We start from the raw sequence: 27,414 nt of genomic DNA, 5'->3' as shown, positions 1-27,414 counted from the left end.
GTGAACTATGTATGCACAAAATAAATCTAAAAATAAAGAACTAGTGGTAGCCATAAATTTTAACTTAAAACTGCTCATTTATTAAGTTAATTTCATTACTCTAGTACAACAGCTATGGATTGGCCTCTGATAACAGAAAGCAAGGTACAGCATGGGTTACAGCAAGTTTGAAGACTTCATTAATGACCACTTGATCAAAAGAACTATAGCTTTGTGTTTCAGACAATTGTAATGATTTTCTCTCTGCTCCCCTACTCTTTCTGGGCAAAAATATGCTTACGAGTACTTTCTCCTGGTGAGTTTTCAGGTTCAGAGGAACAACAGTTTTGACACAGGTTTCTGCGAAGAAAAAGAAAGACAAGATAATCTATGAACTTGTAAAAGAAAGTTGTCTGCCCGGCAACAGAAAGAGAAAATATTGCAAAGAAATGGCACTAAAAGCGTTGGAAGAGATCACTGTGGAACACAATGGAGTGCGAAGTCGCAAGCTGGGGGTATTCTGAATATATCCTACGTTTCTTGTTAGAGTATTTTTGGTTTTTCACTTCTTAAAGGCTAGAGCTTGAACTAAAGGATGAAACTTCTACTACTGTTTAGCACTGATTTAATTATGCTGTTAAAGCAGTTCAAACCACTTCTAACATGAACAAACGTCAGTAGAAATGGTAAACATTTCTTATATCTCATCACTTAATATCTGGATATGCATAGAAAATTGTATCTATTTTATAATAATCCATTCTGGAATAATTTTATCATAGAATATCCCAAATTGGAAGGGACCCATAAGGATCATCGAGTCCAACTCCTGGCACCACACAGCTCTACCCAAAAATTCACACCATATGACTAAGCACACAGCCCAAATGTTTCTTAAACTCTGACACACTTGGTGCAGTGACTACTTCCCTGGGGAGCCTGTTCCAGTGCACGACAACCCTCTCAGTGAAGAACCTCTTTCCTGATATCCAGCCTGAGATAAACAAAGTTTCTTCTACAAACAAACTGGTTGTAATGTAAAAGGAAAGGCATTCAAGATTTACATTTGTTTAAAACTTAACTCCCTTGCTTTCAGTTTATCCACAAACCCCTTATAACCTGACCCCTGGTGTTTCATTTGAAAATGTATCAGAGACCATACTCTTTAAACAATGCTATGTCTGATTAGTTCATTGGCTGCTATTAATAATAACAACAACAAAAAAAAGGTAATTTAAATGACTTGTTAAAAAAAAAAAGTCCTGTAAAGTTGAAGTCCTTCTCTTTCACACTTATGCTGTTAGAGACTAGTTAAATATACCTGTCTAATTGCATCTAACTTCTGTAATCTAAATACTGAAACCTGTTTTTCAGCAATGGTATGATGACTCCTTTTCTAACGTCAACAGCAGTTAGTCATTGCCACATGCATGAACCAGTGTAATTCATACTGTAATACAGCTGCTACTCGCACAGGCTTTTTAATGTCTGACAAACAGGTCTGAATCTTGCTAATCAGGTTTACAGTTTACAACTTGGAAATGCATCAAGTATGACCTATCGCTCCACTGAAACCCAGTCCTTAAAAAAAAAAAAAAAAAAAAAACTTAAAATAGATACTTAAAAAAAAAACAAACTTCACTTGCATTAAGTAATTGCTACATGCCTTTTTAAGCCCTGTGATTTCCATTTACATTGAACTAAATTAAAAAAAAAAAAAAAAAACTGCTTTTATTGATGAAACTGCAATCAGCTGTCCATATACTAACCATACAATCAGTCTTTACAGGTAGTTGTTAAGCACACAAACTGTGGTTCCAAAAAATCCTCAACTGAAATGAAAGTTACGGAAAACTGTGTACACATGTCATACAAAGTCAAGTTCGTTTTCTACACATCAGTGCAAACGTTTGTTCTCTTAGGTACAACTGGAATGAAAACATAACAAATCAATGTGATTCACATGAGCGTATCTGTGCCCACAGTAAGAAATACACATGAACTTATGTAGCAATGATTCTAAGGAATTTTCACCAACAGAAATATTTGTTTGCTTATTGTTTGTAGTTACATATGTAACTATCATTCTAATTATGTTACCTAAAAGTCACCTACATGTTTTAATTAAAAAATCACAACAAATTAAAGGTAATTTGAAAGAAGTATTTTGATCCAAAAAGCAAACCTTAATACCTAATATCCACATTCTCTGTTATACACATAACACATGTAAGAAGGTATAAAGCAAAAGCCACAGATAATAAATTTGCAGTTACTACAGGTTTTGTTAAAGGCATACAACTTTTGAGGTGTGAGAAAAAAAAAATCTCCTATGAGCAAAGCGCTCCTTTGATGGTCCTTCGTACTTTTGTACTGCCATAAACCAGACCCTGCCCAAGAAAGACAAGCCACCTGGCAAGGACAGCGGTCATGGAGTAGATTCACACGTAGGACAGCACACAGACACTGATGAATCAGAACTGCTTTGGGCAGAGCAGAAGTAGCACCGATCCTGCCTACCATTTCCTCAGCTGGTAGGTTTAAAAGCTCCGTGTCTTTCTACAAGACTGTAGAAATTTATCTTTGAATGTCCATCCCACTTTCAATTACAGTTGAAAATGAATTGCAACTGAAGTTACCGCATGGAGTGAACAAGCACATGGACAAATTGGTGAACAGCCAGTGTGATCATATCATCGCACATGTACTGGCAACAAGCAATTCAAAGGGGAAAGGGTCACGAAGGAATCTCCTGTGTAAATAGCAAGCCTCTGGATTTTATCAGAAATTACTTGTCCCATTTCATTAAAAAAAAAAATCTGAAATCAACCTGTTTACAGTAAAGTGTGTAAACACAAGTTAATCTACAGCTCCAAGGCTCCGCATCCAAGACAAATTTTTTTAAAGATTTTCAAAAGTCTACGTTATGTAGAATCAACATTCCAGAGCATTTCATTTTTTAACACCATTTGAATACATCAAAATTAGCTTTTTAATTGGGATGGTTCCTGACATCATTAAGAACTACAATGCAAATACTGTGAACACAAAGCCAAACTTTTACATATAAAACAGTTCAAGTACTATATTCACTGGATAAGCAGACACATATGATTACTTTCCTGCTTTTTCTAACACTTTTCTCTGGGAATAGTTGGGCTTTGTTTGTTTGTAGGAGTGTGCTAAAATCGGCATCTGCTTAGAATAGGGAGGGGAAAAAAAAGAAAAAAAAATACTCTCAGTTTTTTCTGACTACTGTTATTCAGTGTAAGTGGGGCAAAACTTTTCTCATAGTAACAAAAATACCGGTTAATTAGAAGATTGTTTAAATCCAGTAGTTTTTGCTGTCCCCTTTTATTTTTCTTCTTATTATTTTATTTTGAATGGGTAAAGATGCAATAGGCCTGCTCTAAACTAGATACAAACTCCATGCCTCAGCTACTGCAAGCCCCACAGGACATAAGTAGCTCCATCATTTTTATTTCTAACTCCAGCCAAACATTAATTAATTTAACTGAACTTAACTGCCACTTAGTTGCAATACTCTTAAGTCTTTAGGATAACAGCTTTTTCCATTTAATGTAATGTCAACAACCTAGTCCTCAAGATGACTACCATTTTTTAAGTCATAATTTACAGGAAATTGGTACTATTCATATAACAGTTGGGATTACTGCACTACTAACAATTACTTACCAAAGAAGTGAAAGAACTTGTATTGGCTAAGTAACCCATTTTTGCACCTTAAACACTTTTGCTAGTAGTTTCACAGCATGACCATTTCTAAAATTCTGCACTACACTGAAGAAAGTTTCTTTTAAAGTTGCTAAAAGTGTCTCTAAATACATCCAAGACAAAGCTTTATTTAAAGATGAGCTATATGTTCACAAAAAATAAAACTCCTTTTTTCAACAAAGTTTTAACAACATGCTTGCAAAACCTTGCTCAAAATTTTCCTCCTCTTTAAAACATTTCACGTCAGCACCTTTTGTGTCAGACAGTTTGGGACTTAAAAACCTGTTATGCAAATACAGAACTGCAATTTTAAAATATTGATAGCATATGTAGAAAGATAGATTTGTGTGTGTGTGATTTTTTGTTTGTTTTTTAAGATGTGCTTCAATTTTTTCCTCTAATATGTAAATCACTGTATTTTGACTATAATATATATATATGATGCATACTAAAAAAATTGCTTTTTGCAATTGTGGTCCCAATATTTAAATATGCTAATACACACAAATACCTTCTATACACTATCCGAAGTTTAAATACATTTTCTAAAACTGAGGAATAATCAGCTCCAATTGTCAAACAAATATTCAGATACAACAGTAACTACCCAAAGTCATCACAGCAAATAGTCTATGGTGTCAAATGTTCTCTTAAACCCCTGTAATTTTTTTAAGCAGTTATAGAATTGTTGAACATAGTCAGTGCTCTAGGAATTTGTAAAACTACTCCAGGATTGACTTAACAGTTGAGGCCTAGAAGAATACAGTCCATGGTCCACACATTTGTTCACACAACATTTCAACAGAAATTGTTTTGATTGCATGTCACTGTTTTTTAGAATCTTGTATTTGGCTAAAGCACATGTTGTTTTGCTTATAAGACACCTCTGTAGTTTGGTCTAAATTTTACTTATATCTACCGAAAGTTAACTAAATCCATAACTGAAAGACATTTTTGGAGACATGCAGCATAGTCCACAATGTTTGGGCTTAGGATTTAATGGAAAGGCATACAATCTTTTTTAACAGAACACATTTATATATCAAATCCTGAAATCATTACCCAAAAGCTAAAATGTAGCTGCTTTCCAACATTTTCTACTGACACATTAATCTGACTACTCACAGCCTTGCCCTGACGTTCAGAATGAAAACGTCATTCTTAAGTGCTCTTCTTCTACGTCAGATGATTCACAAAAGGTAAGTGAGAGTTGCCAAAGTAATTTAAGTATTTACATTATCCTCCCTTCTAGCACATCTGTTCCCATGGAAAGAGAAGAAGAAACTAAGCCAGGATCCTTCCAACTTCAGTTGCTGGCTGCTGGTTCCCAGTTCTGCTTTTGCTCCCATGGCAACTCACATGGCAGCAGGAAAAACAAATAGAGAGGATAAACAACAGCTTAGGTAGAAGTGCTACCCACCAAAAAAAAAAAAAAAAAGTACTCCAAAATGCTAATAAACTACAAAATCAGAAGCAGAGGGAGAAAAGTCAAAAAATAAGTCTGCAAAAATAACTACGGAAGTATGATCTGGAGCATCAAACTCTTAATTTATGCAAGAATCTGCACAGCATGAAAATTCATCACCCAGCAAAAACCCTTCACACACACACCCCACATAAGAACACACATACTTTGTCATATGCATAGTCCTCATTCATTTGCTCATGCAAATCTGGCACCGTAATAGATGGGCTTGTCCCAGGCTCCTATTTTAGAACAGGAATTGCTTTTGTTCTCTCTCCATTTTTCTCCTTCTGAGCAGCTCAGTCTTGGGTTGCCACAGGCAGCGGAGATTACATCTACAGTACTCTCGGGGTGAGTACTACCCAGTCCCTGCTAAACTTGGCCTCTGTCTCAAAACAAAAAAGAAATGAGGCTTCTGATTGAACAAAACTGCAATCACATCTCTGCCAGTACAACACTGCAAAACATAAGGGATTCCTTTGGTCTGTTTGTTTTTTTTAACTTTGCCTCTTCATGGGCTGATTTTTTTTTTTTTTCTGAGCACCTTCCTCCTTTGATCCTCAAGTTCAACAAAGTTCAACAAAGGCAAGTGCAGGGTCCTTCACCTAGGAGGAAAAACCCCAAGCACCAGTCCAGGCTGTGGGCTGACCTGCCGGAGTGCAGCTCTGCAGAGAGGGACCTGGCAGGCCTGGTGGACAGCTGGCTGACTGGGAGGGAGGCAGCAACGTGCCCTTGTGGCCAAGAACGCCAAGGGAACGCTGGGCTTAATTTAAGAGTGTTGCCAGTACGTCAAGGGAGGTGATCCTCCCCAGCTGCTCAGCCCTGCTGATGCCATACGTGGAGTATTGTGCCCACTTCTGGGCACCCCAGTACCAGAGGGACATACAACTACCGGAGCGAGCTCAGAGGAGGGCTGCTAAGATGATGAGGAGCACGTGTCAAACAAGGACAGGCTGAGAGAGCTGGGCCTGCTTAACCTGGAAAAGAGGAGACTGAGGGGAGACCTCATCCATCGGTATAAATATCTGAGGGGAGGGTGTCAAGAGGATGGAGACAGTTTCTTTTCAGTTGTGCCCAGCAAGAGGATGAGAGGCAACAGGCACAAACTGAAGCACAGGAGGTTCCATCTCAATATGAGAGGGCACCTCTTTACTGGAAGGGTGACTGAACGCTGGCACAGGTTGCCCAGAGAGGTTGCGCAGTCTCCTTCTCTGGAGATATTCAGAACCCACCTGGATGCCATCCTGCGCAAGGTGCTCTGGGTGATCCTGCTTGGCAGGGGGGGTTGAACCCTATGATCTTCAGAAGTGCCTTCCAACCTCAGCCATTCTCAGATTCTGGGGAGCTATTAGTATAGAATAGTTCAGTTGGAAGGGACCTTCAAAGATCAACTCGTCCAGTTCTCTAGAAGGTAAACAAATACTGGAATGTCCTGGGTGGGGACTAAGCTCACAAGCGTTGCAAACCTCTTAATGACCTCACATGTGATATACCTAACAGACAGACACACATGGGTATAGAGTAGACAAGGAATATGGGAAAAATCTGTAAGGTTTGAAATTACATTGCATAAAATTACTCTGTACCATGTTAATGGAAGAATGCATGTTAACAAACTCAGTGCAAAAAGAGTACAAAACTGAAGGATAGGACAATTAGAGATGACTGAAGAAACATGGTAAACAATCACAAGCCAAAGATGTTTACAGTTCAATCCCTCACAAAATAAAACAAAACAGAACCAAAACAAGGTCTCTGTAGTCATTAGAATCATATATGTATTTTTATATTTTGGCATCTATTAATTCATCCACACAAGCTACCAAAGACTGCACCAACATCTGTAAGAACAATATAAACAGCAACAGTAATTCTGAATGAAGGTACAAATCCTCCACTCGGAAATCACAAGTATAATGATTTTACAAACGTAACGTTACATTTGAATCACTGTTCAGCAGCCACTGACAGACACCTTATATTAACTTACCTGATCATTCTACGTACATTCCAATGTTCGTCACTACAGCATCCAAGGATGATTCTGCAGTTTAACCAGTCATCATATGGAAAGCACTAGCTCTTGTTTTATGTTAACAAAATATTGGGTTTTGTCACTGGGAGATTTTAGTTCTAATAATTTATTTCAGTCATATTTGAAATGTCCAGAATTTGCTTTTTATTTACTTTCTCTATGCCAAGTATGAGTTTATTAGCAATTGGTCACATAGCCCAAGATGAAGACAACTGTTTACTCTCATCTTATATGGAAAACATTCCATAACTGATGATTCCTTTCAGTATTGTTTACTTTTTCTTCTCCTACTTGACACGGGGTGACCTGAAGTAATGCAGTAGCTTACATGTTTTCCATTCTGTTCTTTATTCTTTTCCCAGCAACATGTCAAATTTGCATTTTGACTGCTTCTCAACTGGTACTTTTAACCAAACAATGCACTGACTCCAATATTGCTATGCGATTTCAGGTAATTATTTTAGAATCCATCACTGTGTGTGTTTAGTTAGTGATGCCTTGCTTCTCTCTGCTCCATGTATACCACCCCATATTACTCTGTGATGAATTTCAAGCAGCCACTTTGTATCCTGGGACTCTTCGAGTTCATTCAGACCTCTCCATAAGCATAGTGCTTCTTCACCATGGTAAAACTTTCATTTCTCAACAGAAAAACTCAGCCCAGAGTATAACTATAATTGTTTCAAATTACCTCACTAGAAGAAAAATCACACATTTTAAACAAGCCATCACAAATTCTGACATCACTTATTGTAAAGATAGGCAACCCAGTAAAAGAATCAATATGGATCTCATGGATTTTAAGTAGGTAGTTTGAAAACACATTCTGAAAGGTCTTAATTTACTCTTGATCTGCATGTGGCTGTTATTTTTTCAGAGTAAAATTTCGTCAATAAATCAGAATTTAAACCAAACTCTATAAAGCATATAGTGACATCATACTACACCCAAAATTTTCTTACAAAATTGAGCAACCTGATCAAGTGGGTGGCATCCCAACTTCTACCTGCCAGATGTCAACCGGGAATATCACACAGCTGAGACAAGCAAATCCAGGAAATTCCTGAAGCACCCTGATGATAACTTCTTGGTACAGGTACTAAGAAAGCCAACTAGAAGGTGCCCGTCTGGACCTGTTGCTTGTAAACTTGGAGGGTGTGGTGGGTGAAGTGGTGACAGGTGCTGCCTTGGCCATAGTGACCATGAGGGAGTTGGATTCAAAATCTCTGGTGATGGGAAGAAAACTGCCACCAAAACTTCAACCCTGAATTAGAGGACAGCAGACTTCAGACTGCTCAGGGAACTAGTTAGTAAGGTCCCCTGGGAAACCACAGAATCACAGAATCACAGAATCTCTAGGTTGGAAGAGACCTCAAGATCATCGAGTCCAACCTCTGACCTAACACTAACAGTCCCCACTAAACCATATCCCTAAGTTCTACATCTAAACGTCTTTTGAAGACTTCCAGGGATGGTGACTCAACCACCTCCCTGGGCAGCCTGTTCCAATGTCTAACAACCCTTTCAGTAAAGAAATTCTTCCTAACATCTAACCTAAAACTCCCCTGACGCAACTTTAGCCCATTCCCCCTCGTCCTGTCACCAGGCACATGGGAGAACAGGCCAACCCCCATCTTGCTAGAGCCTCCTTTAATATACTTATACAGAGTGATAAGGTCACCCCTGAGCCTCCTTTTCTCTAGGCTGAACAAGCCCAGCTCCTTCAGCCGCTCCTCATAGGACTTGCTCTCCAGGCCCCTCACCAGCTTCGTCGCCCTTCTCTGGACCCGCTCAAGCACCTCGATGTCCTTCTTGTAGCGAGGGGCCCAGAACTGAACACAGTACTCGAGGTGCGGCCTCACCAGAGCCGAGTACAGGGGGAACCGCTTTTAAAGACACTGGGGTCCATCAATGACGGTCGGTTTTTAAGCCCCACCTCTAAAGAGCACAGGAACAGGCAATTCCAAAATATCAGGAGCCAATCAGGAGGGGCAGAAGGATGTTATCAGCACTCTTCTCATCCTAAGCCAAAACACAGCATTCCACCAGCTACTAGGAAGAAAATTAATTCTAACTGAAACCAGGACAGCTTGGCTGAGCAGAGATCTTCAAGAGCTTAGGCAGAAAGTGTATGACCACTGGATGCAAGGTTGGGTGGCACGGGAGGACTAATGGGATACTGCTCATCTTTGTGGAGAGGGAATTCAGGTGGCCAAAGCTCAATTAAGAGTTGAAGCTGGCCAGCAGTGTGGGGCTGGCCAGCAAAACATTTGTTGGTCACTGCTTTCTACAAGCAGCAGAATTCACGCTAAGCAACATATTACAACTTGCAGGGACATTTTCAACCAAAAATACTGATTTACTATTTCTGTACTACCTTCTGTGCTGGGTCACCCACAGAAATTTGCAAGGGATTTTTTTCCTAAAAGTTTCTTAAGTGACTATTATAAAGAAACAGATTTGAAATTTGGCACCAAAATACCTCTTTAAAATTTATTCAAACTTCTGCAGTAAACCACAAAGGATTTATTGAGTTATGAATCACTCAAATTACGTATGGAAACTTTGTAGGGGCTGCTAAAGAATAAAATTCTTGTACGTAAATAGAACATAATGAAGATCTACACACATTACCAAACTAAACTAGGACTCGACTATTACCGCCTATGCTGCTGGAAGCAGCAGGGAAAACAAACACTTAAGAATGTACCCTTCTCCCCGTCCAAGTTTTATAAAAATGAATAGAATGCAGACCAGTTCTGTTGAGGTCAATGTATGAAGCAAATTAAGTCACTCAGCTTTCCTAACTGTGTTAGAGATCCCACTAAACTGCATTTTAAACTTTTCCTAAAACAGACAAAACAGATCACTGCACTATGTGACTGCTCCTGTATTTATACTAAGCACTCTACAAGATACCAAAACTACAATAAATTATGTAAATAAAGCATATAGAGACAAAGAAATAAAAAATACACGCCTGTTCGGATGATACAGGCATTATGTTACTAACAGATCTCTCAAAATATACAATTAATTCATACAACTGAAAAAAAAAGTCTACACTTAATTGTATCTTTGAATAAACCACTTATATCAACATAGTAAACTTTGCAATATGCTATATATCCGCAACAACATAACAATTAACACCAAAAGTTTACTGGCATCTTCGAGACTTGTCAACAGATCACCAATATACCTTAAGAATCAGGAGCAGGTTGACATACAGAAAACCTTTCCAAAAATTCATGGAAGTATTCCAAGCTGCTATATACACCATTAAAAAAGAAGTTACTGGTATAATCTATTCCTTTTAGTTCCTTACACCAGGGAAAATAGTGCATTTTTACAAGTGATTACTTGTAACAATTGCAGTTACTAGTTAGTGCCCTTCGCTTTAGTTTTATCTTCAAGTTCCCTTCCTTCCCAGCATGCTGTTTGACTACTCCATTCCATGATCAACAGACTTCTTCCTACAGTCATAAGAAACAGCTCATGAAAACCCTCTGGACAAGACTAACTATAGAATCAATACTTCCCACTCTTGTTCGAAAATGCATTTGTCTTAGTGAAGATGACACTGAGGTCTTAGGAATACAAATCTGAAAGCACCTCTTAAAAAGACAGCAATTGCTGTCCCATCCACCCACTTTGCTTAAACCCCATGTTCCAAATCTTTCTCCACTATGTTCAAGGTATGATTGACAATCAGTGTTTTCTCTACTAAGGTGTCAGAACAATGGAGAATTGATGGAATGTATTGCTGTAATTTTTTCAAATTATTCAGTACTAATACACAAAAGCTCTGAACACAAGAAGAAGAAAATCCATTATTTTTATGCCGTTCAACGGTACAATAATCTACACCCTTTCATTGTTTTTATACAGGAAAATGGATCTCAACTTTCTTCCCACTTCTCAGACAATTGTTTCAATCACACTTTCCTTGGGACGGTATCCTTTCAGCACTGCCTTATACCCACAAAATGGTGAGAACATTTCAGTTACTGTCCACTGTTGTGTTCTGATTGTCAATGATTACTAAGTAGACTACTCCCATTCAGTGTTTCCACTAAAAAAAAAAAAGAGAGGGCTCAAAGCATCCATTTCACTTCTTTAGAGCCCTCCTTAAAGTAATTTCCTTTAAAGAGAAAAAATGGGCACCCTATTGTTTCTAATATTAGACTAGCTAAATAAGACAACAGAGGAATTCTCTTTGCTTTGAAAGCTCTTAAAACTGTGCTTTATAATGGAACTATGGAGCACTCTGCTCTTCTGCCTCACTTTTCTCCTAAACCACACAGCTGTAGTCTTAACTATTATCTCTGATCTAGCTCTTTCATCAACATCGAAGAGAAGCAATGAGATGCTTTAGGGTAAATCCAAGGATGAAAAATGATCAGTGCTGCAATGGAAAAGCACTACTTTACATTTCTTATGGTTAGCCTTTTTAAAAGTGCTATAAGTACTTAAAAAAAAAAAAAAGAAAAAAAAAACACGAAACACAGCTGTAGGGAGAGATTGTATCTTTTATTAAATCAACTAATAAAGCTTGAAAAACTAGACCATCTTTCAGGCCTGTATGTCCTCCTCCAGGTATTTTTAACTGACTGACTAACACATTAAGGAACCTTCCTTAATGGCTTCCCATCTTCCTGGTTCCACACATACAAAGTAAGAATTTATTTACAGGCTGTGCTTATTACACCACCATTTTGTGCAATGTAATCACATTTCATATTTCTGGCTTTCCCTCCAAAAGCACTGGGCACACAATGCATTAAAACAGCATATTTCAGCAATTAGTTTTACCAGTGTAACCTTGGGTAAGTCTAATGATATCTTATTTGGAAAACTAAAAGAAATCAAAGGACTACAGCAGTTGGTTGATGTTATTTTTTTAGGCTGCTTTACATAAACAATTGTTATTTAAGATGCGCATCACTGCTGACCCTTACATTTTGTTTCTCTAAAGCTCACATTTTATCATTCAACATTTTCTTAGAATTGAATATTTAATATTGAGGCTGTTCTGTGTTGCAAGCTTGGCTGAAATGAAAGGCCTCTGTGGCTGCAGTGACTAGGTTTCAAATGCAGGTAGATCAATAAAAAAAAAAACCTCAATCACAGCCTCCATGTGTGACTGGAATGGTTTATAATAGCTTGCAAATGACTATGTGCTTGCTCCAACCAGCTGTTCTTAAATTAAGAATATGCAAGCAATCCATGTTAAAGCCAAATCCCAGCACTATTTCTACAGAGAAATCCCAGTAGTTTTTGCTTGTTCTACACGTTAGCTCTGTTAAGGATACAAATAGCAGTAAAGCTTCAGAACAAATAGGACCACGCTACTGGCATTTCATGCACTAAGTCCATTATCACAGCAGGGGTTGTCAATCTCTAGAACTTTCCTATAACAGCTCAGGCAGTACAACAATTATCTCCCAGCAAAAAAGTACGGAAAGAAAAAAAAAGTCTAAGCCAAGCTGACACTTCTTTGCTTCAGCCAATCACATTGTCAGCCCTGACCTCCTAGGCTTGCATCATGCTTCAAACATTTTAAAACATCAATCATAAAAACAAAGACAGGACATTGAATTATACAGTATTAACCTCCAGGGTTTGCATACAAAGACCTTAGATTTATTTATGTCCCAGCACGTTAAGAGCTTCACTACACCATTCTTTACACCAAACTGGCTGCCAATTTTGATGAACCTCTCTGCCCTCAGCAGGAGTGCAGCGTCTTTGATTAATGAGTGCATCCTTGTGGAAAGGTGTAAGAACAGAAAATGGGGCAAAATCCACACAATTACATCACTACACATCAGATGGACCACTGCAATAATCATCATCAAACTGGATTTCTCTCGTGCAAGAAAACGCTGAGGACTGAAGAGGAGGTTATGGTTGTTGGTTTTTGTTTTTTTCCCCTGATTATATTTGGATACCCAACAACAACCACTATTTTAAAATAGTAATCTGATAAAATGCAAGACACTGTTTAATAGAATATTTCAGCACTGAAAACGCGTAAGTTTCTCAATACAAATTGGTTAATAATGTCATAATCGAGATTTATTAGTTACATATTCTAAGTGAAGGGGAAAAAAAACAACTCCCTAGAAGATTTCAAAGTTTTAGCTTCTCATCCAAGACTGAATCTTCATAGATTCCAAATCAACAACAGATAGGCAGAGTATTTTGTACCACTGTACCATCATATTGAATAAATATTCTGAAAAAAATCTAGCTTATGCTGCCTCTAACTTGCAAGAGCACACTAGTAAGGGTTTCTGTTCATAAAAGAAAATTCCTTGCCATCCCTTCCAACAGCTCCTGAGTTCTGAGGCTCCAAGATGACATGGTCTGACAGTCATGATATTATTTCTAAATCTACTTGCTCTTCTGGTGACCAGTCCTTACACTCAGCACTCCCATCGGTTTCAATGGGACTATTCACAATAGTAAACACTCCATCAGGTAGATAACGTTTTCAGGTGGTGCCTTTACATGTTTACTTGTTTAAGGTTTTGTATGATGATCCCCTCAGGGGCTACCTAAATCTCTGCAATCTCTTCTGGCAAACTATCAAGGCTTAACCCATTCAGTTCGTTACAATGCCTGACCTACATCAAGTGAAAAGTGTCATGTGTCCTTTAAACCCAGCAAAGGACATTCAGGATGGGCGTGAGTAGGAAGGCAAAGGGGAAGATCTCCTGTCAGTGACAACAAGCATCCCCCTTTGGAAAGGGCAGGGATACTGACAAGCCTAATCTATCTTTTTTGCAAGCCCATACTTTTCAGAGACTCATCTGAGATATCACATGCCATTAGGTAAATTTTAAAATGGATACTTTCTTTGATATTTGTCTTTTCCCCTCCGATCTGAAAAAGAAAAACATCCACATAAAGAGAATTTTTTTTTATTACTATTAGGAATTATGTCAAATGTATAAATTGATTCTTTTAAAGCAAGCAGGGAAAACCTCCTTTCCTTTTTGCTACATTATAAAACTGCAAACAAGACTTCCTCACCAGGAGCATTTCTTTCACCTGGTGGTCTCATTAAATGCTACCACAGCAATATAGTCACTATTTCTCGAGGAAAGGTGAAGGAAAGAAATCACACTGTAAAATTAGGTATTTTTTGGATTATTTTCTTTCTAGAAAGGAAAAGTCTGATACAGATTTTAAAAAGTACATTGAGTATTTTTATTAGTTATCTGGTAAAGAATGTCTGAAGACCAGGGCATTACGCAGGTGTAAGTTTAGGGCAGAGGAAAGGATAAAAAAAAAAAAGGCAAGACTTGAATTCATCTATTAGATGAAGTGGTGTGCTATTTGTATTAGATTTTCTATGTTATTACTTGGGCTCTTAATCATACATTTTTAAGGTAAAAAATACTTTTAAGGTGAAAAATACATCACCATTCCACAGACACTAGATGAAAATATGGGCCCTTTTTTTTTTTAAAAAACAACAGTCAACTTAAGCAATCAGGCAGCAACTTCTCAAACTAACAAACCACAGGCATTTCAGTTTTCGAGAAGTACCTACTAGTCATGCTATAGAGTAGTCAGTGAAGACAGCTTATCTTTCACCTCTACCATCAACTTCTTATGACGGTGGTAAAAGACTAAATCCTTACGTAAATCAGAGTCCAACAGTGAAACCAATACTTTCTCACCTTCACAAAAGTACTAAGAAACTAAAATGAGAAGTGGTGACTCACCTCTGGCCGATTTTTTCTTTAAAGCAGGTAAAATTGGGTGGGGAGGATTTACTTTCTCTAATTTTTCTAATACAGTACCCTTGATCCCGTTCCTCATCCCAAAGAGTAAGCAGGAAATGACTTCAACTCCCCCAACCCCCAATAAAGATGCACTTTTTCATTCAACCCTTGCACAGTAAAAACACAGTAAAATGACTTTTAATCTGAAATGTAGCAGCATAAAAAATAAAATAAAAACCATACGTCTCTCTTACAGCATAGGATGTCTTTTTTTTTTTTTTTTTTTTTTTTTGTGAAATGGAAAAGATCAGCTCTACCTATATCTTGGATTCTGCATCAGGCTACCCTCATCAGAAATATCTAATTTCTTTAAAATATTTGACTGATACATTTATTCCACTTTGTCAATGTTTAAGATGATCTAGAGTAAATAATCACAGAAACCACTGCTGTCCTTGATGCCTGCCATCAGAAGAAATACTGACGTAATTATGAACACAAACTAGCTTAAAACATGGCATGACATCATTTACTGAATGTACTGCAGTAAAACAACTCAAAAGTTGTACCATACTTCAAAGAAAACTGACTAGGAAATCTTCACTGGGCCAAATTAGCTAAATGACATAAACACAAAGTACCATTCTTCTGATATCTTCTATTAGAATACTTGCTCGCTTTTTTTTTTTAAAGAAAAAAAATAAAAGATGCTCAGTACTATGTTACATCTTTATTCCAAGTCTGTATTACATTTTTCTCTGAGAAAAACAACTACATTCTAAGAGGTTTATTTTATTTTTTCCCCTCCTATTTAGCACCAAGAAGTAAAAGGTCTTTAAAGAAACCTGTATTAGGGACAAAAATATCACCATGAAGTAACTTGAACTGTGGGATGCCCTTAATGTATCAGTGTGTGAGTGTAGAAGACATTGCATTTTTGGTTGTGTTAACTATGCCTCACAATACACCAGATCTTAGCCCTCAAAATACTGCATATGCCATAGTAAGCATCTTATAAAACTAAAAGTAGTCAAATACTACTGACACCTCCCTACCACTAATTCGGGGAGATGAGACAGAGCATGAACCTCCCTCCCCTTCTCTGCAACTGCGCTATTCCACATCTTGTGTAAGAACACTGAAGTTGCAAAGACACTAACAAATGCAGTTCAAGCTGGGAGTGACTGTTCTGTTTCAATTCAATGACACCACTAATGGCTTCTTAGCAGCTCCATGAAATCAACCAGCTGTCAAGTCGATGCATCAGAAGGAACAGTTATACACTCCCATAAGAAAAAGCAACACATCAGGATGTTTTCCAAAACATCTGTTCCTTTACACTGCAGTTCTATAATAAATATGCAAAGAAAATGAGAGAAAGGGCAACAGGCCCTAGAAGGACTTCCATTACTTTCTTATTGGCATTTTCAGCATCTCACAAGACAGAAATGTGTCTTGTAGCAATTTCTTCTCACCGTAAGGTCAGCATAAAGATTAAATAATTACTGAAAATAACGACTAACCACTGAAATGACAAACAATCACTTATTCCCTGCATAATATAAAAAATAGTGACAATTTATCCTTTGAAAATTCTAGGCATCTTAGCTGATTTTCATAAACATCTTTCTCCCCAGAATCACTAAGCATGTATTGTCTTTCCCCTAACACTGTTCAAATAAATTTACAATGTAATTGACAACCTACAACGGTCTACAAAAATGACTTACAAGTAATTTTTCTGAAAACACTGAACTGAAAAGAAACCAATACATCGGGATTTAGCTTCATTTATAATAATAAAAAAAAAAAGAAAGTAGGATGATAAATACCAGCAGTGCAATTCTAGTCTACTACTGCTATACATTAGTCACAAAACTTTGTGCCGTTCAGAAATAACTTTGAGTCAGTACTGAAAGGGATGCATTGACAGATTCTCTAAAGAAGGTGTTTTTGGTTTTGTTTTTTGCTATTCAAAGGGTTCTATTTATGAAGAACTTTAACGCAACACAGTATTAATGCTCCACTGTTTACAAGGAATTGCTACAAGTACAAAAAAAACAAAACTGCTTGAAGAGAACAATATTTCTTTATCATCAGAGATCCCTTAACAATTCTTAGTGTTTCCTCTATATACACTTCACAAAAATTACCTCAGCTACCATTTTCTTATGTAGATTATTGCTTTTGCAGCACTGTGACAAAAAGTACGCACAGTTTATTATACAGGTACAAGACATCAAATATCGTAACTATAATTTTCTGAAACCGCTTATCCTCTGTTGCTCACCATTTGTAATCTGCCACATCTTCTAAGACCTTTGCTGCATGTATAATTTAGAGCCATCTGTTCTACGTGCTTTTAACTGTTTCAACGTTTTCATCTACCTAAGGTTCATGGTTCATGTTGCTGGCAAACAAGGCAATTCTGCCATTCTTTCTAATGCATTAAAAAAAAAAAAAAAAAAAAGAGGCACACATTGTGGTAAATATTTGATATTTCTTCCAACATGACTTTTAGGATACCGTAAATACAATACATTATTCAATACCAACTTGGTTAGAAAAAGTCTTTATGTACTAACAGCTATTCCTCTTTCTTTCTAGGTTAACTGTTGTCAATGCTTTTCCCACCCTTGAAGACAAAGGAAATGCAAATTAAATACAGGCAGTTTCATGTTCTCATTAGTGTTACTGTAAATATGCAGCAAGTAAGCCGAGTACAGGAAAAAGAATGAAAAAATGGAACTTTACCTACAACAGGTTTTCCTTATCAATTATGCAGTGTTTTACCCAGAATTACCATGTGACCATGGAAACTTATGAGATGTTAAAAAAAAAGTGTAACTGAGAAGTAAATTATAACACTACCTTTTGTCGTTTCCCTTTTCGTAACAGTTGACACAGTCCTGATAGCCAGCAGTGAAAGAGGGTTGTTTTTTTTTGTATTGAATTCAGCACAGTAGCTACACTTTACTGTCCGTGTTATATAGCATCTGCAACATAAACCCAAACTACGTGTAATACGTATATAGAGAGATATTTTCCAAGAGGAACCTTTTAACAGTACAGCTTAAAATATCTGTTGCTTCCAAATAAGCCTCCAAAATGTGTCACATCAAAATGGAAAAATGGTGTATTTCCATGTTCCTCATCCCAGCTACAAACTCTTTATTCCTCAAGGAAGATTCTGGACCAAGTTTTTCACCTTCGATAAATAATTTCCATAAATATAAATAGGTCTCCTGATTATTATTTTTTTTTATTTCACGTAAGTTTGGATTTTTTTTTTTAAACACGAAAACAATTGAGTAAGAATTAGAAATTCAATACTGAAAGCCTGGGACAAAAAAAAAAAAAAGGGAGGGGAGAGGGAATAATCAAAATCATATTTTTTTCTCTACCTGTTACAAAGGTAGCAAAGGAACGCACTCTTACTGTCCCCTGGACGTGCAAGCTCAGCCAGGAACCCTTCTCTTTAAAGTGTGGTTGAGATCGGGATGAATTCCAGGGGAAAGTGCACGCTCTTGGAAAAATTCTCCTTAAACTTTACATGACGTCACTGTCTGTCCCTGTAACATTTCCTAAACTTCGAGTCTCATCCTGAAAGACTTTCAGGGTTTCCACATATTCCCCTTAACAGAGCCGGCCAGGACAGACTCGGGAATAACAAACTGCCCAAGATGGCGAGAGGCTCGTTGTTTAGAGGGCAGGAAAAATGGAGGATATTGTAATATACACAAAGGGATAAATTTCAACAACTCGGTCCAGGGACGCAGCTGCCCGTCTCCCTCCGTCAGGGACCGAAGCGCACAAAGGAAGGCGGCGGCGGCAGGGCCCGCTCCCGGTCCCGCGCCCGCTCCCGGCCGCTCCCGCTCTCGCTCCCGGTCCCGCTGCCGCCGCCGGCCGACCCCGCGCCCCGCCGCCCTCCCGCCGCCCAGGAGCCTCGGCCGCGCCGGGAGCCGCGGGGGAGGCGGGGGCCCGGCGCCGCCCGTGCCGGGGCGCCGATCGCGCCCGCCGCCGGCTCCCCGCCGCCCACCCCGCGCCGCTCCGCGCACCGCCGGGGTCGGGCCTGACAGCCGCGGCCGGCGGGGCCGGGGGCCGCGGGGCAGCGCCGGGGGTGGGGGGCGGCGGCGGGCGCCGCGCCACACAAAGGGCCGCCGGCAGCCGCCCGGCAGGGAGGTGACCGGCGCGGCCCGGCCGGACACCGGCTGCCAAGTTGGAAGCCGCGCGGGACCCCGGCGCCCCCGCCCCGTCCCGGGACGCCCGGCGACGGCCGCCTCCACCGCGGCCCGGTCCCGGCGGCGCGGGCCGGGCAGGGCCCCGCGGGGGCGCACGGCCGCGGCCCCGGCCCCGCTCAACAAAGGCGCGACCCGCTCCGCGGGGCCCGGCGGCGAGGCGGGCGGGCGCCGGCCGAGGCTCCCCGCGCGGAGCCCCCCGCGGCTCGGCCCCGCAGCGCGCCGCGGCCCGGCTCCTCCCGAGGACCCCCCGACACGCACACGCACCCCCTCCCCCCGCGCCGCCTCACCTCCGCGGCCGGGAGAGCTCTGCCCGCTGCCCGGCGCCGGGCTGCGCGTGCCGGAAGGCGTCCCCTGCCCAGCGCTGCCGGGAGCCGCGCGCGGCCCCGCGGAGCGGGCGGGGGCGCGCGCGGCGCCGGGGGCGCGCGCGGCGCCGGGCGAGGCCGGCGGCTCGGCGAGGTTGGCTGGGGCCCGCCGGCCGGGAGTGACGTCACGCCGCGGCTCCCCCGCCGCCCGCCAAAGTCGCGCGCGGCCGCGGCCGGCAGCGGGGGGCGCGGGGCGCGTCACGGCTCCGGGCCGGGGCCGCCGGGGCCGCGGGGCAGCGAGCTGCGGGCCGGCCGCCAGGCGCAGCCCCCGCGCCGCTCCGCGCCCGGCGCTGAGGAAAAGTTGCACGCGGCCGCCGCTCGCCGAAGCGCGACAAAAGGGCGCCCGCCAGCCCGCCCCCCGGCCCCTTTTGGCGACCGACTGCCTGCTCGGGGCACGAAGGCGGCATCCCCCCCTCCCCTCCCCTCCCCGAGTACCAACGCGGCATCTTGCACTGCAGATGAAGTCCGGGCTTGAAGAAAACCAAAAGATGCTCTGCTACAAACAGTGGCCATCGACTGGAAAAAAGGCGACCCGTCTCCTCAAAGGGAGAAGCCGAGCAAATCGGGAGTTGCGTGTGGAAGCACCGCTCACCGTTCATACTTCACGGGAACTACATAAGTGAAATTTATGTTACACTAAGATAAGACGGGCAGGAGATTAAGTTCACGTCACGTTGAACTTAAAATTCACTAGCTATTGACACAAGGTTGCTTTTTAACGCCATTTTTTTGTTAATAAACTACCTAGCCAGGGTTATTTGTGAACGAGGAGAGAAGCCTGTGCTTCCCTCCAACGAGTCCTCCATCCACACACGTGGTATCCCCTTTTTTTCCTTTCTTTGGCACAGTCTCAAACTCAGCCGGGGTTAAAGTACGCTTCAAGAGCCAAGGCATTGCTCTCCATAAACCATAACAGCATAGACTTAAAGTTATACCACAACACAATGAGTGCATTTTCTCAGTACGAGATACTTAAAATTGCACATGAAGAACTCAAAAATATGTTCGGCTCGTTTGCTGCATACGAGCATTTTTGAAATCAACATTATTTCTAAATAAAGCTGATCTCAGCACAAAGAAATATGTACATGCAGAAAGATGCCATTGTTTTCTGTTTCCTCTTCAGCCTCTGGCTGTGATTTTAATTGTGCTGGAGGATCTTCATTAGTATTAACACATGGGGAGATTTCACAAAGCTGCTTCATTAGGGGGAAAAAAAGCTTGGCAGAGCAGCTCTTTTTGCATGCAATGAGAATGTCAGCCTTACCTCGGTCATTTGTAACATAATAAGTGCAAGCACAATGATTGCGATGCAGGGACACTGGGGGAAGGGCAAAAATGCTGCCTAATACAGATAGGAGAAAAGAAAGCTTCCCATTACACAGTACAATGTATGCTAAAAATTAGCGAAGATGATGTCTCATGAGACTCACGCTAAATAAATTAATGTGCTGATACGTTTTTAATTGTTATTTTTGTACTAGTTTATTTCATTCCCAGGATTCATGTCAGGCAGCAAAGGTTTGCTAACATTTATTGATTTTTTTTCTCTGCCACATTCCCGGAATACAGATTTTAATCATTTCGCTACACCACACTCCGTAATTTCATTAAAAACTGGAACCTTCCATCCTCAGAAAGGCATTTAATTTCGATGACACACAATTTCTCTTAGCAGAAAACTGTCTCAACAGTAAAAGCTGGCCTAAGGTTCAAATGCATAATTTAGTCCTGAGTTCTCCATGCTCTGCATTCCTTTGAAGCTATAATTTGACTAACTACCTAATAACTGTAATAAGGACAATGATTTCCTTATAATATGTTATTAACCCATATTTAATTAACTCAGAGGCCAAGCTCTGTATGTGTTTGATTGGGTCAGTACCTCTCTAACCTCAAAATTTGCTAATACTGTTCTTCAGAAAAAAAAAAAATGTGGGGTAAGAATGAATACAATAAATAGCTGTTTTGCTCAGAATGTTATGAATCAAGAACTCATACATTTTCCAAGACGGTAATATTGTCACTTAAGAGATAACAGGATTTTATAATAAGGGGAGATGAACAATGGGTTTAGATATCTCGCAATCAAATTTACTGGTTTATATATCTATATATATACACACACACACACACAATAACTCTGCCTGTAATGTTTCAAATAAATTCTAGTATCTACTCTTATTACTGCTACTCAAAATAACTACTCTAAGCATGTTTTATATTAGTAAGCCAAACCATAGTATCTTTTGAAAAGCAGACGTATGTTCAGAGAGTGTTCTGTAATCTTGGTTTTCTGTAATGCTCAGCAGGACAGAATTTCATCTACTTGAATACAGATCCACAGAGCTCAAGACATACTACTCTTCACAAAGCGAAGTCAGCAATCCAAATTAAAACCACTATGATGTATCTAATGTCAAAATAAAAAATATGAGCAATGCCTTTCTCATTGCACTGAATATTAATTTTGCCCTCAAACAAAACAGCTTTAGGTCACTACACAGTATCTTGCAGCTTACACCACAAAATGGTTAAAGATGTTTTTTCATTGGTTACAATGGAAAAAAAAAACTGTTTTAGTACTGTGAAACTCATTTTATAATTCTTATTTTAGATTAAGAAATTTACTTTTTTTTTTTAATAATTATTCAATAGAATTTTTTGTTAGTGGATGCTACCAATGTATTTAGACTGAGTAACTATTAAATCAGAAGTGTTCCTGGACTCCAAATCTGTCTGTTGTCTCCCTGGCAATATTAAAAGCTGTAATTCTCAATTCAAAAAGAGGAAATTCAAACTGCAGGAAATATACTGTATTTAAAAAAGTATTCTTGTTTCTTTTTATTTCTTTGTATGACAAATTAATTGCAAACATAGACTTGAAATTCCTTTTAGGTTTCCAGTGTAAGTGCCATAAATATATATATATATATATATATATCAGCATATGGTTTTGTAGTTTCACTTGTCTTTTCTTATGCTTATTGATCTTATCATTACTATTTCTTGAGCTACCTGCATTCATAAATTAATGCATTCATAAATTTCATTGGTGAAATGGGAGGAAAAAAAAAACAGGCTTTGTATTTATAGGCATATAACCTTATACATTTGGATAATTACACTGATACCACTACGATCATTTATGTGCTAAAAGATCATCACATACATACTCGTCTGGGAGGACAAGCCCAAAATTCCTACAGGACTATGTAGATGGAGTTCACTGTTGCGATCTCCCCAAAGGCAAAGCCGGTTTAAGAGGTTCCTCTCTTCCCCACCCCTACTCACATGCTGGCAGCACAGGTTTACAACCCTCCATCTGTGACAGTTCATCTACTTGAATGGCTGTGCGCTAAGGTCAGCAAAGTAAAGGTAAGACTCACAAAAACATTCACACGTCTCAGACACCTCTAAGATACCCTGTTCCAGTCATCCAATACTCTCTGAAGGTTAGACACTATACTATATGCTTTTGTTAACAGGTGTCCTGGGGAAGGGTTCACCAAGCACATATTTTATTATAAGATATTATAAAATGTTATAAATATATTATTATTATAAAATATGTTAAGACAAACTCGACATACAGTTAGGATCAATAGAAAGTTACCATCAAAGAAAAGTTTTTGCAAGGTTGGTATGACTAGCCATTCCTCTGATGAAGGGTAGAAGCATTTAACACTCAAAGTGTGCTGTTACTCAAAAAAAGGTCAATCTTCTTAAAAAGTCTTAGTAAATCACTCAATTCTGAAGGTCAAGTTGTGTTTAAAAACTTCACATTCAAAAGCTTTAACAGTGTAAACCAGTTAAAAGCACTCCCTTTGTGCTTAATTTACTCTACGTTTAAGGGGTTTACTCTCATCACAGATACTTTTGGCACCACAGATACTACGCTATCACTCTCCGAGGGCCACGTATATAGGTTAACACACCTAAACACTCCTGGCCTTATGCTCTTATACACCTGGTTTTAAGACGTCATCCCAGCATGCTCAAATGAGGATCTAACTCTCCTCGCTGTAATGATGAGGTCAGGAAGACAAAGAGCCCCCCAAATCTTTAAAAGCACAATTATGTTTACATACTACATAAAACAAACGTAATAGCTTTTCAACTGGACTGATGTGATTGCTACTCTAAGTAGCACCCACTAGGAAATCCTGTTTTAATTGCAGAAAATCAGTTTGTAGGCAGATTTTCTAAAGCTTTGCAAAGGTGCTGAGGCAAATGAATCCACATAAAAACGACTGTAAATATCTGCAGAGAATATAGATTTGAAGTCAGATGATCTGACGACGAGATGACAGAAGAAATTCCAGAGGATCTGCAACTTAACACACACAATCAATGCCTAAAAACCCTTCCTATGTAGCTTCTGCATCAGCCCATACTACACACAACTTACCAAGTACACTTATTAATAAGTGGACTCCTCCTATCAGAGGAGACAATGGCAGCTACAAGTTGTTTGCGTTTTACTTCATTATTCAACTATTAAAGACTATTCCTGCTCTTCTAACAAGATAGAGAAATCAATGATTCATTCTGCCAACTCTGTTTTAGCAGTGTCTCACACCCAAGCCTTGCCTTCCGTAACTGCTCCAACGTCTTTCACATCTTTTCTCATCTATAAGGCTGGAGCATAAATAAAAATAATATTTTCATAATTCTATTTACGCAGTAACAATGTCAGTTTAACCTAAATAATTATACTATTAACCTTCTAAAATAAGGTTTTGGTGTTATTGAAGATGATTTAAAAAAAACAAACACAACTTGTCCCCTTTGTACTGGTATTCTCATTTTATAATGAATAAGACAGGGAAATACTAGCTTACAACTCCAAGTCTTTTATCATCTTCCCAAAAATACGTTTTTTCCTCTCCCCTTCTCTATTTAGAGACACGTAGCATTTCCCCTTCCCTAGGTATCTCTATTACATTTCTTACTAAACAGCTTAGGTAATTTTCTTTACCCAACGCTCTCTTTGTTCTGAATCAAAATCAAAGCAGAATTTTCCCTGACCAAAGCAGTGTTTTCCTTTCCTCCTGTTGCTTCTTTAACCACGTGAGTTCAAAAAAGCCCACCTCAAAATTCAGTGCATCTGTCGTTAATTACACCGACCACTGAAGAGTGGCACTTTCAGGGTGGAGTACAACAGCTGTTAGAGAGCAGACACCAAAACTACACAATAGCTTAGGACAGGAAGTGATGGCATCTCTCATGTAACTAAGGCTAAACAGGAAATAACCTTATGTAATTAGACAACTTGGAATCTGGCCAGGTCACAACGATTAAGAACTCTTGCAAAAAGTTCAGCTCACTTTGTTAACTGTTCATTAACTTAATTTCAAAGCACAGCACGTTACATACTACAGACACCTAACATACACTGAAACAAACTATTCTGAATACGTGTTTACTGACAAAATAATTGAAGCAGCACTTCAACTATTAAAGATACGTTAGCTTAAGTTTTAAGATTTGAATAGCTTTATCCACGTCATAACAGTTTGCAGTTGGCTACCTTAAAAGTTACACTTAATTTATCCATATTGTCCAGCTAATTTTTAGTTTATTAAAACAGACCACAGTGTTTCTTTTCAACACCCTCCAATGCAGCATTGGAGATGTATCTGTATTTTTTTTAAACAGATTCAAGTTGACCAAATTTGCTTTAATCAAGATCTGTTTTTCTACAGAACCTTTAGTTTTGACACACAAACTATGCCTACTTATGCAGTTCCGATTATTAGGCTTCAAGATCTTCAATCGGGGTATCCTAATTGCATTTGCAAATAGCATTGCTAAAGACACTGTACACACACTTACCTTTTAAGAACTGAGAGAGGTATCCATAAAATAGAAAACACATAACACAAAGTGTAACTTCTAGAAAGCTAACCTAAATAATAAACTGAAGTACTTTATTTAAGTGTATTTTTAAATATGCTTATTAAGACAGAAAGGAAGAAAAAAAAAACAGTCTAAGACACCATTCGTCTAGGATATACGAGTACTTTGATCAAATTAACTCCTGGTACCTTTTAGTACAGAAGCCACTGTTTACTACTTCTTCTCAGAAAGCTACTTAACGTAACGTGGTACTACACTGCTGCAGGTAACTTCACTGATTTGATTAGATGTGGCAGCTACAATAGCTGGTGAAATAGTTAAAGAAAGACTACCCAATATGTCAAAGGGCTCTGACTCATCTATTAAGACATTGGGATAACGGCTTTTCCAACTGTATCATTAAGCAAAAGGAAATACAGAAGACAGGGGTCTGATCTCCAAAGAATGTCCTTAGCATGACAATGTCAACCAATTAATATCTTTCAGTTTTTCTCTAAATCATAAATGCTACTCTTGACGAGAAAAACAAATGTAAAGATAAGCAAAACAATGACCCTTAGAAGTTACACCTCCTCTTTTTTCATTGCATCACCAACAATAACCCCTAAAATAAGTTTTCAGTGCTTTGTCTTGGATTTCAACATCAAATCCTACTTAAATATGAAGTAATACAACCACCTGACGGACAGAAGGTTGCACGCGTTCACAAAACGCCAAAGGTAAAAATCAACCTCCACAGGCCCCACAAGAGCCGCATAACCTAGGTGCACCACGTCCGGTCTCCTTTTCTGCTACGGGGGAACAGCCACGGAGCTCACTGCTACGCCCAGCGGCCTCCTTGCGACTTTCAGCCCTTCGGCGGCCTCCAGCCCGCCTCCAGCCTCGTCCCTGGCTCCTGACCGCCCGTGTCGGCGCACAGGGCGAGGCCTACCGCGGCTCCCGCCGTCCCGCGCCGGGAAGCGCCTCAGCACCTTTCTCGCCGCCGAGGGCCTTGCGGGCTGTCGCCCAGCTGCCCGCCGCTGCCCTTCCCCGAGGCTCCCCGAGGCCCAGCAGCCCGGCCGCACGCTCGGAGCGCCCCGAGCAGGGGCCTCGCCGACACCGGGCCTCGCCACACGCTCCCACGCGCCACGGCGCCAACGGCCGGCGGGGCGGGGCGGGGGCGGGCCGCCCAGAGCTCTCTGGTGATTGGCCGTCCAGTAACACCCGCGACGATTGGCCAAGCTTGGTCTAACCTCGGGCAGCCGGCTCAGGCGGCCCCTCGCCGAGCGCCATGAGGGGGCCGGGGCCGGGGCCGGGGCCGGGGCCGGCTGCAGACGGCCTCGTGCCCGAGGGGCTGGTTGCACGCTCGCGTTTCCTCATCTGCTCGCTTATTGGCAAGAATTCTTTGCGATGCGGGGAAATCCAACATAGGCTCCTCGTTTATAGGGCCTGCGGCTGTCAGGCAGGGCGCAGCTGTCGAGTGAGTCAGTTACCTACGTCGGGAGCACGGGGCAACAGCGAGGTGAAGGTACCGCAAAACGGGGAACGCCTGGAACAGAAGCGGCGTGCGCGTGCTCGGCGAGAGCGAGGCCGGCTGCTGAGGAAAGGAGCAGCCATCAGCGCGCTGCCTGGAGGGAAAAGGGAAATCGGTTATGGCATTCTTCAGAGCAGCGTTACGCGCTTGCCCTTTTAAAAGACTGTGTGATTTAAAATAGGACTATGAAAAGCTAGACTAGGCGTATTTATTCACCTTCCTTGCTGGGTGTAGCGCTAACAGGATGCTACAGTGAAAGCGCCAGGGGTGGTGGCAGAAATTTCCCTATCTCCTGTTAGTAGTACATGAACAAGAGGCTAGAGACGTATTTCTTGAATATTTTGAGGGCGACGTAAAAGATTAGACTCAAGGTGGGTGTAGATGCCGAACTATGAAACTGAGAACCCCGAGCATTAACAGGATCAACGTAAAGATAATAACGGAGTAGTCATTAGTGCCAGTCTTAAATTTTACAGAGGCGGG

General features: G+C 40.5%; 1 protein-coding gene across 14 annotated transcripts in view; it reads right to left on the bottom strand.

Moving 5' to 3' along the window:
• The window catches only part of BAZ2B (bromodomain adjacent to zinc finger domain 2B), a 132,333-nt gene extending 105,834 nt beyond the window's left edge, over positions 1 to 26,499 (bottom strand). For 4 of the 14 annotated variants that reach the window (XM_072040992.1, XM_072040995.1, XM_072040996.1 and 1 more), the window contains exon 1: positions 19,482 to 19,626. The gene's annotated coding sequence lies outside the window, so the exon portion shown is untranslated. Of the gene's footprint in view, positions 1 to 280; positions 340 to 17,824; positions 17,950 to 19,481; positions 19,636 to 26,349 lie in introns of those variants that run through there. The other 10 variants (XM_038181748.2, XM_038181749.2, XM_027458190.3 and 7 more) reach the window with 9 other exon arrangements.
• Between the last annotated feature and the right edge of the window lie 915 nt (positions 26,500 to 27,414).

This window comes from Anas platyrhynchos, chromosome 7, assembly GCF_047663525.1.
Source record: "Anas platyrhynchos isolate ZD024472 breed Pekin duck chromosome 7, IASCAAS_PekinDuck_T2T, whole genome shotgun sequence".
In the NCBI taxonomy this organism is placed as follows: Eukaryota; Metazoa; Chordata; class Aves; order Anseriformes; family Anatidae; genus Anas; species Anas platyrhynchos.
This window is presented reverse-complemented; position numbering and strand designations above follow the sequence as displayed.